Here is an 18,310-nt window from a genome sequence, read left to right as displayed (position 1 = left end):
CTCCCGCCTTGCAAACACTGTAATACATTTTATTAACCCCTAATCTGCCCTCCCTAACATCGCCGCCACCTACCTACAATTATTAACCCCTAATCTCCCGCCCCCGCTACTATAATAAGGTTATTAACCCCTAAACCTAAGTCTAAACCTAACCCTAACACCCCCCTAACATAAATATAATTTAAATAAAATGAAATAAATTTACCATAGTTAAATAAATGAATCCTATTTAAAACTAAATACTTACCTGTAAAATAAACCCTAATATAGCTGCAATATAACTAATAGTTACATTGTAGCTATTTTAGCATTTATATTTATTTTACAGGCAACTTTGTATTTATTTTAACTAGGTACAATAGCTATTAAATAGTTATTGACTAATTAATAGCTACCTAGTTAAAATAATTACAAAATTACCTGTAAAATAAATCCTAACCTAAGTTACAATTAAACCTAACACTACACTATCATTAAATAAATTAACTACAAGTACCTACAATTATCTACAATTAAATAAACTAAAGTACAAAACCCCCCCCACTAAATTACAAAAAAAAACAAACACTAAATTACAAAAAATAAAAAAATATTACAAGAATTTTAAACTAATTACACCTAATCTAAGCCCCCTAATAAAATAACAAAGCCCCCCAAAATAAAAAAAAATGCCCTACCCTATACTAAATTACAAAAGTTAACAGCTCTATTACCTTACCAACCCTTAAAAGGGCCTTTTGCGGGTCATGCCCCAAAGAAAACAGCTCTTTTGCCTGTAAAAAAAAACACAATACCCCCCCCCCACATTACAACCCACCACCCACATACCCCTACTCTAACCCAAACCCCCCTTAAATAAACCTAACACTACCCCCCTAAAGATCTCCCTACCTTGAGTCGTGTTCACCCAGCCGGGCCGAAGTCTTCATCCGATGGGGCAGAAGAGTACATCCAGACCGGCAGAAGTCTTCATCCAAGCGGGGCAAGAAGAGGTCTTCCATCCATCATACAAGTACCAAAATACAAACAAACACTAAATTACCAAAAATAATAAAATATTACAATAATTTTAAACTAATTACACCTAATCTAAGCACCCTACTAGCTATTAATATAGCTACAATATAACTAATAGTTACATTGTAGCTATTTTAGGATTTATATTTATTTTACAGGCAACTTTGTATTTATTTTAACTAGGTATAATAGTTATTAAATAGTTAATAACTATTTAATAACTACCTAGCTAAAATAAATACAAATTTACCTGTAAAATAAATCCTAACCTAAGTTACAATTACACCTAACACTACACTATAATTAAATAAATGAATCCTATTTAAAACTAAATACTTACCTGTAAAATAAACCCTAATATAGCTGCAATATAACTAATAGTTACATTGTAGCTATTTTAGCATTTATATTTATTTTACAGGCAACTTTGTATTTATTTTAACTAGGTACAATAGCTATTAAATAGTTATTGACTAATTAATAGCTACCTAGTTAAAATAATTGCAAAATTACCTGTAAAATAAATCCTAACCTAAGTTACAATTAAACCTAACACTACACTATCATTAAACTAATTAAATAAATGAATCCTATTTAAAACTAAATACTTACCTGTAAAAGTACCTACAATTAAATACAATTAAATAAACTAAACTAAAGTACAAAAAAACCCCCCACTAAATTACAAAAAATAAAAAAATATTACAAGAATTTTAAACTAATTACACCTAATCTAAGCCCCCTAATAAAATAACAAAGCCCCCCAATAAAAAAAATGCCCTACCCTATACTAAATTACAAAAGTTAACAGCTCTATTACCTTACCAGCCCTTAAAAGGGCCTTTTGCGGGGCATGCCCCAAAGAAAACAGCTCTTTTGCCTGTAAAAAAAAACACAATACCCCCCCCCCACATTACAACCCACCACCCACATACCCCTACTCTAACCCAAACCCCCCTTAAGTAAAACCTAACACTACCCCCCTGAAGATCTCCCTACCTTGAGTTGTGTTCACCCAGCCGGGCCGAAGTCTTCATCCGATGGGGCAGAAGAGGACATCCAGACCGGCAGAAGTCTTCATCCAAGCGGGGCAAGAAGATGTCTTCCATCCATCAGAAAAGTACCAAAAAACAAACACTAAATTACCAAAAATAATAAAATATTACAATAATTTTAAACTAATTACACCTAATCTAAGCCCCCTACTAGCTATTAATATAGCTACAACTAATAGTTACATTGTAGCTATTTTAGGATTTATATTTATTTTACAGGCAACTTTGTATTTATTTTAACTAGGTATAATAGTTATTAAATAGTTAATAACTATTTAATAACTACCTAGCTAAAATAAATACAAATTTACCTGTAAAATAAATCCTAACCTAAGTTACAATTACACCTAACACTACACTATAATTAAATAAATGAATCCTATTTAAAACTAAATACTTACCTGTAAAATAAACCCTAATATAGCTGCAATATAACTAATAGTTACATTGTAGCTATTTTAGCATTTATATTTATTTTACAGGCAACTTTGTATTTATTTTAACTAGGTACAATAGCTATTAAATAGTTATTGACTAATTAATAGCTACCTAGTTAAAATAATTGCAAAATTACCTGTAAAATAAATCCTAACCTAAGTTACAATTAAACCTAACACTACATTATCATTAAATAAATTAACTACAAGTACCTACAATTAAATACAATTAAATAAACTAAACTAAAGTACAAAAAACCCCCCACTAAATTACAAAAAATAAAAACACAATACCCCCCCCCCACATTACAACCCACCACCCACATACCCCTACTCTAACCCAAACCCCCCTTAAATAAACCTAACACTACCCCCCTGAAGATCTCCCTACCTTGAGTTGTGTTCACCCAGCCGGGCCGAAGTCTTCATCCGATGGGGCAGAAGAGGACATCCAGACCGGCAGAAGTCTTCATCCAAGCGGGGCAAGAAGATGTCTTCCATCCATCAGAAAAGTACCAAAAAACAAACAAACACTAAATTACCAAAAATAATAAAATATTACAATAATTTTAAACTAATTACACCTAATCTAAGCCCCCTACTAGCTATTAATATAGCTACAACTAATAGTTACATTGTAGCTATTTTAGGATTTATATTTATTTTACAGGCAACTTTGTATTTATTTTAACTAGGTACAATAGTTATTAAATAGTTAATAACTATTTAATAACTACCTAGCTAAAATAAATGCAAATTTACCTGTAAAATAAATCCTAACCTAAGTTACAATTACACCTAACACTACACTATCATTAAACTAATTAAATAAATGAATCCTATTTAAAACTAAATACTTACCTGTAAAATAAACCCTAATATAGCTACAATATAACTAATAGTTACATTGTAGCTATTTTAGGATTTATATTTATTTTACAGGCAACTTTGTATTTATTTTAACTAGGTACAATAGCTATTAAATAGATATGTACTGTTTAATAGCTACCTAGTTAAAATAATTACAAAATTACCTGTAAAATAAATCCTAACCTAAGTTACAATTAAACCTAACACTACACTATCATGAAATACATTAAATAAATTAACTACAAGTACCTACAATTAAATACAATGAAATAAACTAAACTAAAGTACAAAAAAACAAACACTAAATTACAAAAAATAAAAAAAATTACAATAATTTTAAACTAATTACACCTAATCTAAGCCCCCTAATAAAATAACAAAGCCCCCCAAAATAAAAAAATGCCCTACCCTATACTAAATTACAAAAGTTAACTACCCCCCTGAAGATCTCCCTACCGTGTCTTCACCCAGCGGGCCGAAGTCTTCATCCGATGGGGCAGAAGAGGACATCCAGACCGGCAGAAGTCTTCATCCAAGCGGGGCAAGAAGAGGTCTTCCATCCATCAGAAGTCTTGATCCAGGCGGCATCTTCTCTGTTCATCCATCCGGAGCGGAGCGACAGCATCCTGAAGAGACATCCGAAGCAGAGCATCCTCTTCTTTCTTGATCCGACGACTCAATGACTGTACCTTTAAGTGACGTCATCCAAGAAGGCGTCCCTTGAATTCCGATTGGCTGATGGAATCAGCCAATCAGATTCAAGTTCAATCCGATTGGCTGATCCAATCAGCCAATCAGATTGACCTCACATTCTATTGGCTGTTCCGATCAGCCAATAGAATGCGAGGTCAATCTGATTGGCTGATTGGATCAGCCAATCGGATTGAACTTGAATCTGATTGGCTGATTGAATCAGCCAATCAGATTTTTCCTACCTTATTCCGATTGGCTGATAGAATCCTATCAGCCAATCGGAATTCAAGGGACGCCATCTTGGATGACGTCACTTAAAGGTACAGTCATTGAGTCGTCGGATCAAGAAAGAAGAGGATGCTCTGCGTCGGATGTCTCTTCAGGATGCTGCCGCTCCGCTCCGGATGGATGAACAGAGAAGATGCCGCCTGGATCAAGACTTCTGATGGATGGAAGACCTCTTCTTGCCCTGCTTGGATGAAGACTTCTGCCGGTCTGGATGTCCTCTTCTGCCCCATCGGATGAAGACTTCGGCCCGCTGGGTGAAGACACGGTAGGGAGATCTTCAGGGGGGTAGTGTTAGGTTTATTTAAGGGGGGTTTGGGTTAGAGTAGGGGTATGTGGGTGGTGGGTTGTAAGTGTTTTTTTTTACAGGCAAAAGAGCTGTATTCTTTGGGGCATGCCCCCGCAAAAGGCCCTTTTAAGGGCTGGTAAGGTAATAGAGCTGTTAACTTTTGTAATTTAGTATAGGGTAGGGCATTTTTTCTTATTTTGGGGGGCTTTGTTATTTTATTAGGGGGCTTAGATTAGGTGTAATTAGTTTAAAATTCTTGTAATATTTTTTTATCTTTTGTAATTTAGTGTTTGTTTTTTTGTACTTTAGTTTAGTTTATTTCATTGTATTTAATTGTAGGTACTTGTAGTTAATTTATTTAATTTATTTCATGATAGTGTAGTGTTAGGTTTAATTGTAACTTAGGTTAGGATTTATTTTACAGGTAATTTTGTAATTATTTTAACTAGGTAGCTATTAAACAGTAAATATCTATTTAATAGCTATTTTACCTAGTTAAAATAAATACAAAGTTGCCTGTAAAATAAATATAAATGCTAAAATAGCTACAATGTAACTATTAGTTATATTGTAGCTATATTAGGGTTTATTTTACAGGTAAGTATTTAGTTTTAAATAGGATTCATTTATTTAATTAATGCAATGATAGTGTAGTGTTAGGTGTAATTGTAACTTAGGTTAGGATTTATTTTACAGGTAAATTTATATTTATTTTAGCTAGGTAGTTATTAAATAGTTATTAAATATTTAATAACTATTGTACCTAGTTAAAATAAATACAAAGTTGCCTATAAAATAAATATAAATCCTAAAATAGCTACAATGTAACTATTAGTTATATTGTAGCTATATTAATAGCTAGTAGGGGGCTTAGATTAGGTGTAATTAGTTTAAAATTATTGTAATATTTTATTATTTTTGGTAATTTAGTGTTTGTTTGTTTTTTGGTACTTTTCTGATGGATGGAAGACCTCTTCTTGCCCCGCTTGGATGAAGACTTCTGCCAGTCTGGATGTCCTCTTCTGCCCCATCGGATGAAGACTTCGGCCCGGCTGGGTGAACACGACTCAAGGTAGGGAGATCTTCAGGGGGGTAGTGTTAGGTTTATTTAAGGGGGGTTTGGGTTAGAGTAGGGGTATGTGGGTGGTGGGTTGTAATGTGAGGGGGTTATTGTGTTTTTTTTTTACAGGCAAAAGAGCTGTTTTCTTTGGGGCATGCCCCCGCAAAAGGCCCTTTTAAGGGCTGGTAAGGTAATAGAGCTGTTAACTTTTGTAATTTAGTATAGAGTAGGGCATTTTTTTATTTTGGGGGGCTTTGTTATTTTATTAGGGGGCTTAGATTAGGTGTAATTAGTTTAAATTTCTTGTAATATTTTTTTATTTTTTGTAATTTAGTGGGGGGTTTTTTGTACTTTAGTTTAGTTTATTTAATTGTATTTAATTGTAGGTACTTGTAGTTAATTTATTTAATGATAGTGTAGTGTTAGGTTTAATTGTAACTTAGGTTAGGATTTATTTTACAGGTAATTTTGTAATTATTTTAACTAGGTAGCTATTAAATAGTCAATATCTATTTAATAGCTATTGAACCTAGTTAAAATAAATACAAAGTTGCCTGTAAAATAAATCTAAATGCTAAAATAGCTACAATGTAACTATTAGTTATATTGCAGCTATAATAGGGTTTATTTTACAGGTAAGTCTTTAGTTTTATATAGGATTCATTTATTTAATTAATTGAATGATAGTGTAGTGTTAGGTGTAATTGTAACTTAGGTTATGATTTATTTTACAGGTAAATTTGTATTTATTTTAGCTAGGTAGTTATTAAATAGTTATTAACTATTTAATAACTATTGTACCTAGTTAAAATAAATACAAAGTTGCCTGTAAAATAAATATAAATCCTAAAATAGCTACAATGTAACTATTAGTTATATTGTAGCTATATTAATAGCTAGTAGGGGGCTTAGATTAGGTGTAATTAGTTTAAAATTATTGTAATATTTTATTATTTTTGGTAATTTAGTGTTTGTTTGTATTTTGGTACTTGTATGATGGATGGAAGACCTCTTCTTGCCCCGCTTGGATGAAGACTTCTGCCAGTCTGGATGTACTCTTCTGCCCCATCGGATGAAGACTTCGGCCCGGCTGGGTGAACACGACTCAAGGTAGGGAGATCTTCAGGGGGGTAGTGTTTATTTAAGGGGGGTTTGGGTTAGAGTAGGGGTATGTGGGTGGTGGGTTGTAATGTATTGTGTTTTTTTTTACAGGCAAAAGAGCTGTTTTCTTTGGGGCAGGCCCCGCAAAAGGCCCTTTTAAGGGTTGGTAAGGTAATAGAGCTGTTAACTTTTGTAATTTAGTATAGGGTAGGGCATTTTTTTTTATTTTGGGGGGCTTTGTTATTTTATTAGGGGGCTTAGATTTGGTGTAATTAGTTTAAAATTCTTGTAATATTTTTTTATTTTTTGTAATTTAGTGGGGTTTTTTTTGTAATTTAGTGGGGGTTTTTTTGTACTTTAGTTTATTTAATTGTAGATAATTGTAGGTACTTGTAGTTAATTTATTTAATGATAGTGTAGTGTTAGGTTTAATTGTAACTTAGGTTAGGATTTATTTTACAGGTAATTTTGTAATTATTTTAACTAGGTAGCTATTAATTAGTCAATAACTATTTAATAGCTATTGTACCTAGTTAAAATAAATACAAAGTTGCCTGTAAAATAAATATAAATGCTAAAATAGCTACAATGTAACTATTAGTTATATTGCAGCTATATTAGGGTTTATTTTACAGGTAAGTATTTAGTTTTAAATAGGATTCATTTATTTAACTATAGTAAATTTATTTTGTTTTATTTAAATTATATTTATGTTAGGGGGGTGTTAGGGTTAGGGTTAGACTTAGGTTTAGGGGTTAATAACCTTATTATAGTAGCGGCGACGCTGGAGGCGGGAGATTAGGGGTTAATAATTGTAGGTAGGTGGCGGCGATGTTAGAGAGGGCAGATTAGGGGTTAATAAAATGTATTATAGTGTTTGCGAGGCGGGAGTGCGGCGGTTTAGGGGTTAATACATTTATTATAGTGGCGGCGATTTGAGGTCGGCAGATTAGGGGTAAATACTTGTAGTTAGATTGTGGCGACGTTGGGGGTGGCAGATTAGGGGTTAATAACTATAATGTAGGGGTCGGCGGTGTTAGGGACAGCAGATTAGGGGTTAATAGCTATAATGTAGGCGGCGGCGATATCGGGTCGGCAGATTAGGGGTTAATACTTGTAGTTAGATTGCGGCGACGTTGGGGGGGGCAGATTAGGGGTTAATAACTATAATGTAGGGGTATGCGGTGTTAGGGACAGCAGATTAGGGGTTAATAGCTATAATGTAGGTGGCGGCGATATCGGGTCGGCAGATTAGGGGTTAATACTTGTAGTTAGATTGCGGCGACGTTGGGGGGGGCAGATTAGGGGTTAATAACTATAATGTAGGGGTCGGCGGTGTTATTGACAGCAGATTAGGGGTTAATAGCTATAATGTAGGCGGCGGCGATATCGGGTCGGCAGATTAGGGGTTAATACTTGTAGTTAGATTGCGGCGACGTTGGGGGGGCAGATTAGGGGTTAATAACTATAATGTAGGGGTCGGCGGTGTTAGGGACAGCAGATTAGGGGTTAATAGCTATAATGTAGGCGGCGGCGATATCGGGTCGGCAGATTAGGGGTTAATACTTGTAGTTAGATTGCAGCGACGTTGGGGGGGCAGATTAGGGGTTAATAACTATAATGTAGGGGTCGGCGGTGTTAGGGACAGCAGATTAGGGGTTAATAGCTATAATGTAGGCGGCGGCGATATCGGGTCAGCAGATTAGGGGTTAATACTTGTAGTTAGATTGCGGCGACGTTGGGGGGGGCAGGTTAAGGGTTAATAACTATAATGTAGGGGTCGGCGGTGTTAGGGACAGCAGATTAGGGGTTAATAGCTATAATGTAGGTGGCGGCGATATCGGGTCGGCAGATTAGGGGTTAATACTTGTAGTTAGATTGCGGCGACGTTGGGGGGGGCAGATTAGGGGTTAATAACTATAATGTAGGGGTCGGCGATGTTAGGGACAGCAGATTAGGGGTTAATAGTTATAATGTAGGTTGCAGCGATATCCGATCGGCAGATTAGGGGTTAAATAATGTTATTATAGGGTTTGCGATGTCGTGGGGCCTCGGTTTAGTGGTTCATAGGTAGTTTATGGGTGTTAGTGACTTAGTGTACTAAAACACACCGAATTTCGGAACCGAATAGAACCGAATTCAGCCGAATCCGAATAAATCCGAAACGAATTTATTCGGATCCGAATAAATCCGAAACGAATTTATTCAAATTTTGCCGAATCCGATTCGATCCGAACCGAAATTCGAAAAGTCCGAATCGATCCGAACCGAAAACGAACCGAATTTTTTAGCCGTGCACATGTCTACAGAATAGTACTACTTAACACACCACTCATATATGGTGCCACAGTAAATTGCACGCGCAGTGCCGCAAATTTGAAGTAGGAGGACCGACCAAGCATCTTTTTCCATCTCCCGATTCCTAAAATCATGCCATATACATGTCCCCTGGCGCTGCAACTGCCTCTGGGAACCTTACCATGGGTCCCAGACCGCACGTCTTGTAATTCTCTGTCTGGGAAATTATATATCTATCAAATCTATCTATTTATCTATCAAATCTATCTATCTATCTATCTATTGTATCTATCAAATGTATATAGCATCTATTGATCTATGTAATCTATGTATCTATCTATCAAATCTATCTCGTGGCCGGACTGTTTTGTGACAGCCACTTGTGTTTCGGCCAAATGTCCATCAGACAAATGTCCGTCGGACAAATAGCCGTCGACTAAAAGTCCGGCCACGATTGCACGCGCAGTGCCCCAAATTTGAAGTAGGAGGACCGACCAAGCATCTTTTTCCATCTCCCGGTTCCTAAAATCCATGCCATATACACCTCCCCCGATAGGGGGAGTAACAGGTATTAAACTGATCAAAATAGTACTACTTAACACATCACTCATATCTGGTGGCACAGTAGATTGCACGTGCAGTGCCCCAAATTTGAAGTAGGAGGACCGACCAAGCATCTTTTTCCATCTCCCGGTTCCTAAAATCCATGCCATATACACGTCCCCTGGCGCCGCACGTCTTGTAATTCTCTGTCTGGGAAATTATATATCTATCAAATCTATCTATTTATCTACCTATCAAATCTATCTATCTATTGTATCGATCAAATGTATATTGCATCTATTGATCTATCTATCTAATCTATGTATCTATGTATCTATCAAATCTATCTATCTTGTGGTTGTGCAAATGGACTGTTTGCGGTTGTTTGCGGTGTGTTAAACGGGGAGTTTGGTCTGTCACTGTGAAGCGGGCGTAACCCTTACACTACCTGATCGATACAACATCATACCTGATGTTTTAAAGCACGTTATTCCAAACATTTTAGGAATGTTAGGTGATTTATGCCCTTTATGGCTTAAAACCAGACGCTGCATCAACTATGTAATTTTCCATGGGAGTTTTGCCATGGATCCCCCTCCGGCATGCCACAGTCCAGGTGTTAGTCCCCTTGAAATAACTTTTCCATCACTATTGTGGCCAGATAGAGTCCCTGTGGGTTTTAAAATTCGCCTGCCTATTGAAGTCAATGGCGGTTCGCCCGGTTCGCCCGTTCGTGAACGGTTGCGGAAGTTCGAGTCCGCCGTTTGCAAACGGAAAATTTTAAGTTCGCAACATCACTACTTCTCCTACTGCTGCACTTCTTCCTCAAACAGTGTGCCCCCTTTCTCTTGGACCTCACACATCCTGTAAAGCAGTTTGTCGATATAAGTTAGCAAGCTATTATTTCAGAAATAAATTCTCCTCTTAATTTTGGGATCACACAAAGTGGTCAGCAGTCAGTTCAGGGCAGTTCTCCAGCTGCTCCTTTAGCCTCTTAACAAGTGCTGAGTCATCACTACTTAGTAAGCCATCAGGAACCACTTCACGATTGTGCACCTTGCTCAAAAGGTGAGTGAACAAGGGTTTGAATTGACCCAGACTGGCAGTGTTTTGGTTCAAGTTCTCAGTGACATACTTAAAAGGGCTGTAATAAACCGACCTATCATGTTCCACTCATCTCTGCCTAATGAGGTCCTGATCCAAAAGAATTGATCAGACGCCATAGCATGGATAGCCCTCTTTTGCTCCAAATAACATTCTACCATGTCCAAAGTCAAAACTTCACCTAGTAGTGATGTTTTTCTTAAGATGGTGCAGGGGAAGTCATTCCTTCTCCTATTCCTGTCTAAGGAGCAGACTGAATTTAAAGGGACAATGTACTGTAAACAATTCTCCCCTGTTCCCAGTTATGCATTTTGCCTGCTGAAGTGTATTAAATTGTTTACAAATAGCTCCTTTACTTTTATTTTGTCATTTGAAATATATGTTTTTGCCCATTATATCCCCAACAATAATGAACATTTCAATTCTTAAGTATTGGCTTTAGAAAAACTATGTAAACATAGTAACAGAATAAATTACATTTCCAGTGGGGGTAGGAGTGATAAGTAATAATGTGTTTATTTTCAATTGTTCTCTCTGAAGGCCTGGGGCAAGATTACATATGCGGCGTTGCCCACAAAAGCTGGCGGCACCAGTTTTTACACGGTTTTGGTATCACATATACAGCACCACATATAAATGCGGCGCATATATTTCACCCGTCGCCCGCAATTTTTACTCCCATAAGCTAACATAGAACCACGTCGCAAATCAATATCACGTATTCAGTGCAAGGACTTACGCCTCAAAAACTAAGACATTTTACTCCATTTTCACCTCACCACACATAGGCAGGCGCAGCAAGCCTTACGCTGAAAATGTGAGCACCGTAACTGCTTGAAAATATAAACACCTAACGCATGCGCAATATCTATCTACCTGTAAACTGCAATCCCCCACCGCAATAACTAATAAAGTATATTAACCCCTAATCCGCCATCAACCCACATCACAATAAACCAGCTCGGAGCGCAGATGAGCGCTGAGCAGGACCAGCGACAGCTGAGCAATGGAGCATGAAGGATCCTCTTCATACTATCGCTGCCATAAACTGAATAGTGAATTCAAGGTACGCATTTAGATATGGCATCCCTTGCATTCCTATTGGCTGATTTGATTCTTCAAATTCAAATCAGTTAATAGGATTAGAGCTACTGAAATCCTTTGGGCTGTTCAAATCAGCCAATAGGATTTCAGTAGCTCTCCTCCTATTGGCTGATTTGAATTTGAAGGGATGCCATATTTAAACGCGTACCTTAAATTCACTATTTAGTGTACGGCGGCGATTATATGAAGAGGATTCTAAATGCTCCATGGCTCCACAGTCTCCTGTCCTGCTCTGTGCTCATCTCCGCTTTGCACCGACTTTGTCTTGGATGAAGATGGAAGAGGTCCCCCGCTTGGAAGAAGACTTCACCGCCACCTGGAACAGGACCTTCTCCGCTGGACTTTAGGAATGGTGAGTATATATTTGGGGGTTATATTTAGGATTTTTTTTATTTTTTGGGGCTTTGTTTTTTTTTAGATTAGGGATTTATTGGGCACTCTTAAAAGAGCTGAATGCCCATATAAATGCCCCTTTAGGGGCAATGGGTAGTTTAGGATTTGTTAGTGTTAGGTTTTTTATTTTGAGGGGGTTTGCTGTTAGAGGGGGAACTTAATGTTTTTTTACGGTAAAAGAGCTGTTTAATTTAGGGCAATGCCCTACAAAAAGCCCTTTTAAGGGCTATTGTTAGTTTAGCATTACATTAGGGGTTGTTTTTATTTTGGGGGAGCTTTTTTATTTTCATAGGGATTAGGTTTAATTTTTTTATTTTTGATAATTTTCTTTATTATTTTCTGTAATGTTAGACTTTTTATTTTTGGTAATCTTAGATTACTTTAATGTTAGGTATTTAATTTTTTAAGTAATATTAGCTTTTTTATTTTAATTATAATTTAGTAATATTTCCGGTAATTGGGGTTAATTTAGGGGGTGTTAGGTTAGGGGGCTTAGTAATTTAGTTATTTGCGTTGTGTGGGTTTGGCGGATTAGGGGTTAATAGATTTATTAGGATTATTGCATTGTGTGGGTTTGGCGGATTAGGGGTTAATAGTTTAATTAGGTTTATTGTGTTGTGGGTTAATGGCGGATAAGGGGTTAATAGTTTTATTAGGTTTATTGTGATGTGGGTTAATGGCAGATTAGGGGTTAATAGTTTTATAAGGTTTGTTGCAATGTGGGTTAATGGCAGATTAGGGGTTAATAGTTTTAATAGGGACTTTGCGATGTGGGTGAATGGCGGATTTGGGGGAAATACATTTATTAGGTAGTTTGTGATGTTGGGGTTGTCGGATTTAGGGGTTAATACTTTTATTAGGTAGATCACGATGTGTGTGAATGGCGGATTAGGGGTTAATACTTTAAAAAGGCGCTTGAGAGGTGATATGATTACTTTACACAAATATATTCCAGTCCCACATACAGAGTTTATAGACCGTCTAGTGAAAATTAAACTTTGATGATTCAGAGAGAACATGCAATTGTAAACAACTTTTCAATTTACTTCAATTATCTTATTTGTTTCATTCTCTTTGTATCATTTTTTGAAAAACATACCTAGGTAGCTTAAGGAGCTGCTAATTAGTGTTTACACATAAATGCCTCATGTTATTGGCTCACTCATATGCATTGCTGTTTCTTCAACAAAAAGATATCAGGAGAATATAGGCCTAAATTTGGAGTTTGGCGGTAGCCGTGAAAACCAGCGTTAGAGGCTCCTAACGCTGGTTTTAGGCTACCTCCGGTATTTGGAGTCACTCAAAAAAGGGTCTAACGCTCACTTTTCAGCCGTGACTTTTCCATACCGCAGATCCCCTTACGTCAATTGCGTATCCTATCTTTTCAATGGGATCTTTCTAACTCCGGTATTTAGAGTCGTGTCTGAAGTGAGCGTTAGAATTCTAACGACAAAACTCCAGCCGCAGAAAAAAGTCAGTAGTTAAGAGCTTTCTGGGCTAACGCCGGTTTATAAAACTCTTAACTACTGTACTCTAAAGTACACTAACACCTATAAACTACCTATGTACCCCTAAACCGAGGTCCCCCCACATCGCCGCCACTCGATTAAATTTTTTTAACCCCTAATCTGCCGAACGCAACCTACGTTATACTTATGTACCCCTAATCTGCTGCCCCTAACACCGCCGATCCCTATATTATATTTATTAACCCCTAACCTGCCCCCACAACGTCGCAGCCAGCTACCTACAATAATTAACCCCTAATCTGCCGACCGCAAAGAGCCGCCACCTACATTATAGCTATGTACCCCTAATCTGCTGCCCCTAACACCGCCGACCCCTATATTATGTTTATTAACCCCTAATCTGCCCCCCACAACGTCGCCTCCACCTGCCTACACTTATTAACCCCTAATCTGCCGAGCGGACCGCACCGCTATCATAATAAAGTTATTAACCCCTAATCCGCCTCACTAACCCTATAATAAATAGTATTAACCCTTAATCTGCCCTCCCTAACATCCCCGACATCTAACTTCAAACATTAACCCCTAATCTGCCGACTGGAGCTCACCGCTATTCTAATAAATGTATTAACCCCTAAAGCTAAGTCTAACCCTAACACTAACACCCCCCTAACTTAAATATAATTTAAATCTAACGAAATAAACTAACTCTTATTAAATAAATTATTCCTATTTAAAGCTAAATACTTACCTGTAAAATAAATCCTAATATAGCTACAATATAAATTATAATTATATTATAGCTATTTTAGGATTAATATTTATTTTACAGGTAACTTTGTATTTATTTTAACCAGGTATAATAGCTATTAAATAGTTAAGAACTATTTAATAGCTAAAATAGTTAAAATAATTACACAATTACCTGTAAAATAAATCCTAACCTAAGTTACAATTAAACCTAACACTATACTATCATTAAATTAATTAAATAAAATACCTACAATTACCTACAATGAAACCTAACACTACACTCAATACATTAATTAAATACAATACCTAAAAATAACTACAATGAAATAAACTAACTAAAGTACAAAAAATAAAAAAGAACTAAGTTACAAAAAATAAAAAAATATTTACAAACATAAGAAAAATCTTACAACAATTTTAAACTAATTACACCTACTCTAAGCCCCCTAATAAAATAACAAAGCCCCCCAAAATAAAAAATGCCCTACCCTATTCTAAATTAATAAAGTTCAAAGCTCTTTTACCTTACCAGCCCTGAACAGGGCCCTTTGCGGGGCATGCCCCAAAGAATTCAGCTCTTTTGCCTGTAAAAAAAAACATACAATACCCCCCCCAACATTACAACCCACCACCCACATACCCCTAATCTAACCCAAACCCCCCTTAAATAAACCTAACACTAAGCCCCTGAAGATCTTCCTACCTTGTCTTCACCTCACCGGGTATCACACCGATCCGTCCTGGCTCCGATATCTTCATCCAACCCAAGAGGGGGCTAGACATCCATCATCCGATGGCTGAAGAAGTCCAGAAGAGGGTCCAAAGTCTTCATCCTATCTGGGAAGAAGAGTAGATCCGGACTGGCAACCATCTTCTTCCAAGCGGCATCTTCTATCTTCATCCGATGAGGACCGGCTCCATCCTGAAGACCTCCACCGCGGACCCATCTTCATCCGGCGACGTCCAACTGAAGAATGACGGTTCCTTTAAGGGACGTCATCCAAGATGGCGTCCCTCGAATTCCGATTGGCTGCTAGGATTCTATCAGCCAATCGGAATTAAGGTAGGAATATTCTGATTGGCTGATGGAATCAGCCAATCAGAATCAAGTTCAATCCGATTGGCTGATTGGATCAGCCAATCGGATTGAACTTGATTCTGATTGGCTGATTCCATCAGCCAATCAGAATATTCCTACCTTAATTCCGATTGGCTGATAGAATCCTATCAGCCAATCGGAATTCGAGGGACGCCATCTTGGATGACGTCATTTAAAGGAACCGTCATTCGTCGTTCAGTCGTCGGCCAGGATGGATGTTCCGCATCGGAGGTCTTCAGGATGCTGCCGCTCCGCTCCGGATGGATGACTATAGAAGATCCCGCTTGGATGAAGACTTCAATCGGATGGAAGACCTCTTCTGCCCCGCTTGGATGAAGACTTCTACCGGATGGAGGACCTCTTCTTGCTCCGCTTGGATCAAGACTTCGGACCCTCTTCTGGACCGATCGCTGAACCCGGTGAGGTGAAGACAAGGTAGGGAGATCTTCAGGGGCTTAGTGTTAGGTTTATTTAAGGGGGGTTTGGGTTAGATTAGGGGTATGTGGGTGGTGGGTTGTAATGTTGGGGGGGGTATTGTATGGTTTTTTTTTACAGGCAAAAGAGCTGAACTTCTTGGGGCATGCCCCGCAAAGGGCCCTGTTCAGGGCTGGTAAGGTAAAAGAGCTTTGAACTTTAGTAATCTAGAATAGGGTAGGGCATTATTTTGGTTTGGGGGGCTTTGTTATTTTATTAGGGGGCTTAGAGTAGGTGTAATTAGTTTAAAATTGTTGTAATATTTTTCTTATGTTTGTAAAAAAAAATTATTTTTTGTAACTTAGTTCTTTTTTATTTTTTGTACTTTAGTTAGTTTATTTCATTGTAGTTATTTGTAGGTATTGTATTTAATTAATTTATTGATAGTGTAGTGTTAGGTTTAATTGTAGGTAATTGTAGGTATTTTATTTAATTAATTTATTGATAGTGTAGTGTTAGGTTTAATTGTAACTTAGGTTAGGATTTATTTTACAGGTAAATTTGTAATTATTTTAACTATTTTAGCTATTAAATAGTTCTTAACTATTTAATAGCTATTGTACCTGGTTAAAATAAATACAAAGTTACCTGTAAAATAAATATTAATCCTAAAATAGCTATAATATAATTATAATTTATATTGTAGCTATATTAGGATTTATTTTACAGGTAAGTATTTAGCTTTAAATAGGAATAATTTATTTAATAAGAGTTAATTAATTTCGTTAGATTAAAATTATATTTAATTTAGGGGGGTGTTAGTGTTAGGGTTAGACTTAGCTTTAGGGGTTAATACATTTATTAGAATAGCGGTGAGCTAAAGTCGGCAGATTAGGGGTTAATAATTGAAGTTAGGTGTCGGCGATGTTAGGGAGGGCAGATTAGGGGTTAATACTATTTATTATAGGGTTAGTGAGGCGGATTAGGGGTTAATAACTTTATAATAATAGCGGTGCGGTCCGCTCGGCAGATTAGGGGTTAATAAGTGTAGGCAGGTGGAGGCGACGTTGTGGGGGGCAGATTAGGGGTTAATAAATATAATATAGGGGTCGGCGATGTTAGGGCAGCAGATTAGGGGTACATAGGGATAATGTAAGTAGCGGCGGTTTACGAAGCGGCAGATTAGGGGTTAATAATAATATGCAGGGGTCAGTGATAGCGGGGGCAGCAGATTAGGGGTTAATAAGTGTAAGGTTAGGGGTGTTTAGACTCGGGGTACATGTTAGAGTGTTAGGTGCAGACGTAGGAAGTGTTTCCCCATAGCAAACAATGGGGCTGCGTTAGGAGCTGAACGCGGCTTTTTTGCAGGTGTTAGGTTTTTTTTTCAGCTCAAACAGCCCCATTGTTTCCTATGGGGGAATCGTGCACGAGCACGTTTTTGAGGCTGGCCGCTTGCGTAAGCAACTCTGGTATCGAGAGTTGAAGTTGCGTTAAATATGCTCTACGCTCCTTTTTTGGAGCCTAACGCAGCCTTTATGTGGACTCTCAATACCAGAGTTATTTTTATGGTGCGGCCAGAAAAAAGCCAGCGTTAGCTTTTCGGGTCGTTACCGACAAAACTCTAAATCTAGCCGTAAGAGAGATAGATAATAGAACTAATTGTGGAAAGATTTTGGGTTTCATATCCCTTTAATATCAGGATTGGACAGGGGACATTGGACACGTGATTGGTCAGACCCCCTGTACATCTCAGACCCCCTGTACATCAATGCAAATGAATGAGCTGATTAGCCAGGCAAAATCAGCTTAAGGAAAGGGGGATTTCCTTAATTTCCTGCTGATTTTTTCTTAGTGATGAAGGAATGAATGAAACTAAATTAATGAAATGAAACACTATATTAATTTGTATATTCACTTGGATATTCAGGTTTCTTATTAATGTCTGAATCTGTATCAATTCTGACTGATTTGTACACTGTAAAAAATGTCTGTGAAATTAACTGTAAAATGCTGTAAAATCATGAAATAAAAATTGTGTAAATTAAAAAACAATAAAACGGTGTTAACTATACAGAAATATTCTGAAAATACAAAAAATACAATTGTAAATCCAAAACTGAGCAAAACTGTTAATTTTAAAGTAATAATATGTTAAAAAAAATCATATTTATTTGTAGAATTTACAGAATAAAGTAGTTTAAACAGAGAAAACACTGTAATACATAAAGCAAAACAATACAGTTAAAATTACAAGCTGACAGCAGGGGCGTAACGTCCATGGTCGCAACAGTCGCAGCTGCAACCGGGCCTGGAGGTCCGCCACTCT

This window comes from Bombina bombina, chromosome 3 (assembly GCF_027579735.1).
Source record: "Bombina bombina isolate aBomBom1 chromosome 3, aBomBom1.pri, whole genome shotgun sequence".
In the NCBI taxonomy this organism is placed as follows: Eukaryota; Metazoa; Chordata; class Amphibia; order Anura; family Bombinatoridae; genus Bombina; species Bombina bombina.
The sequence above is the reverse complement of the archived record's forward strand: the minus strand, read 5'-3'. Positions refer to the sequence as shown.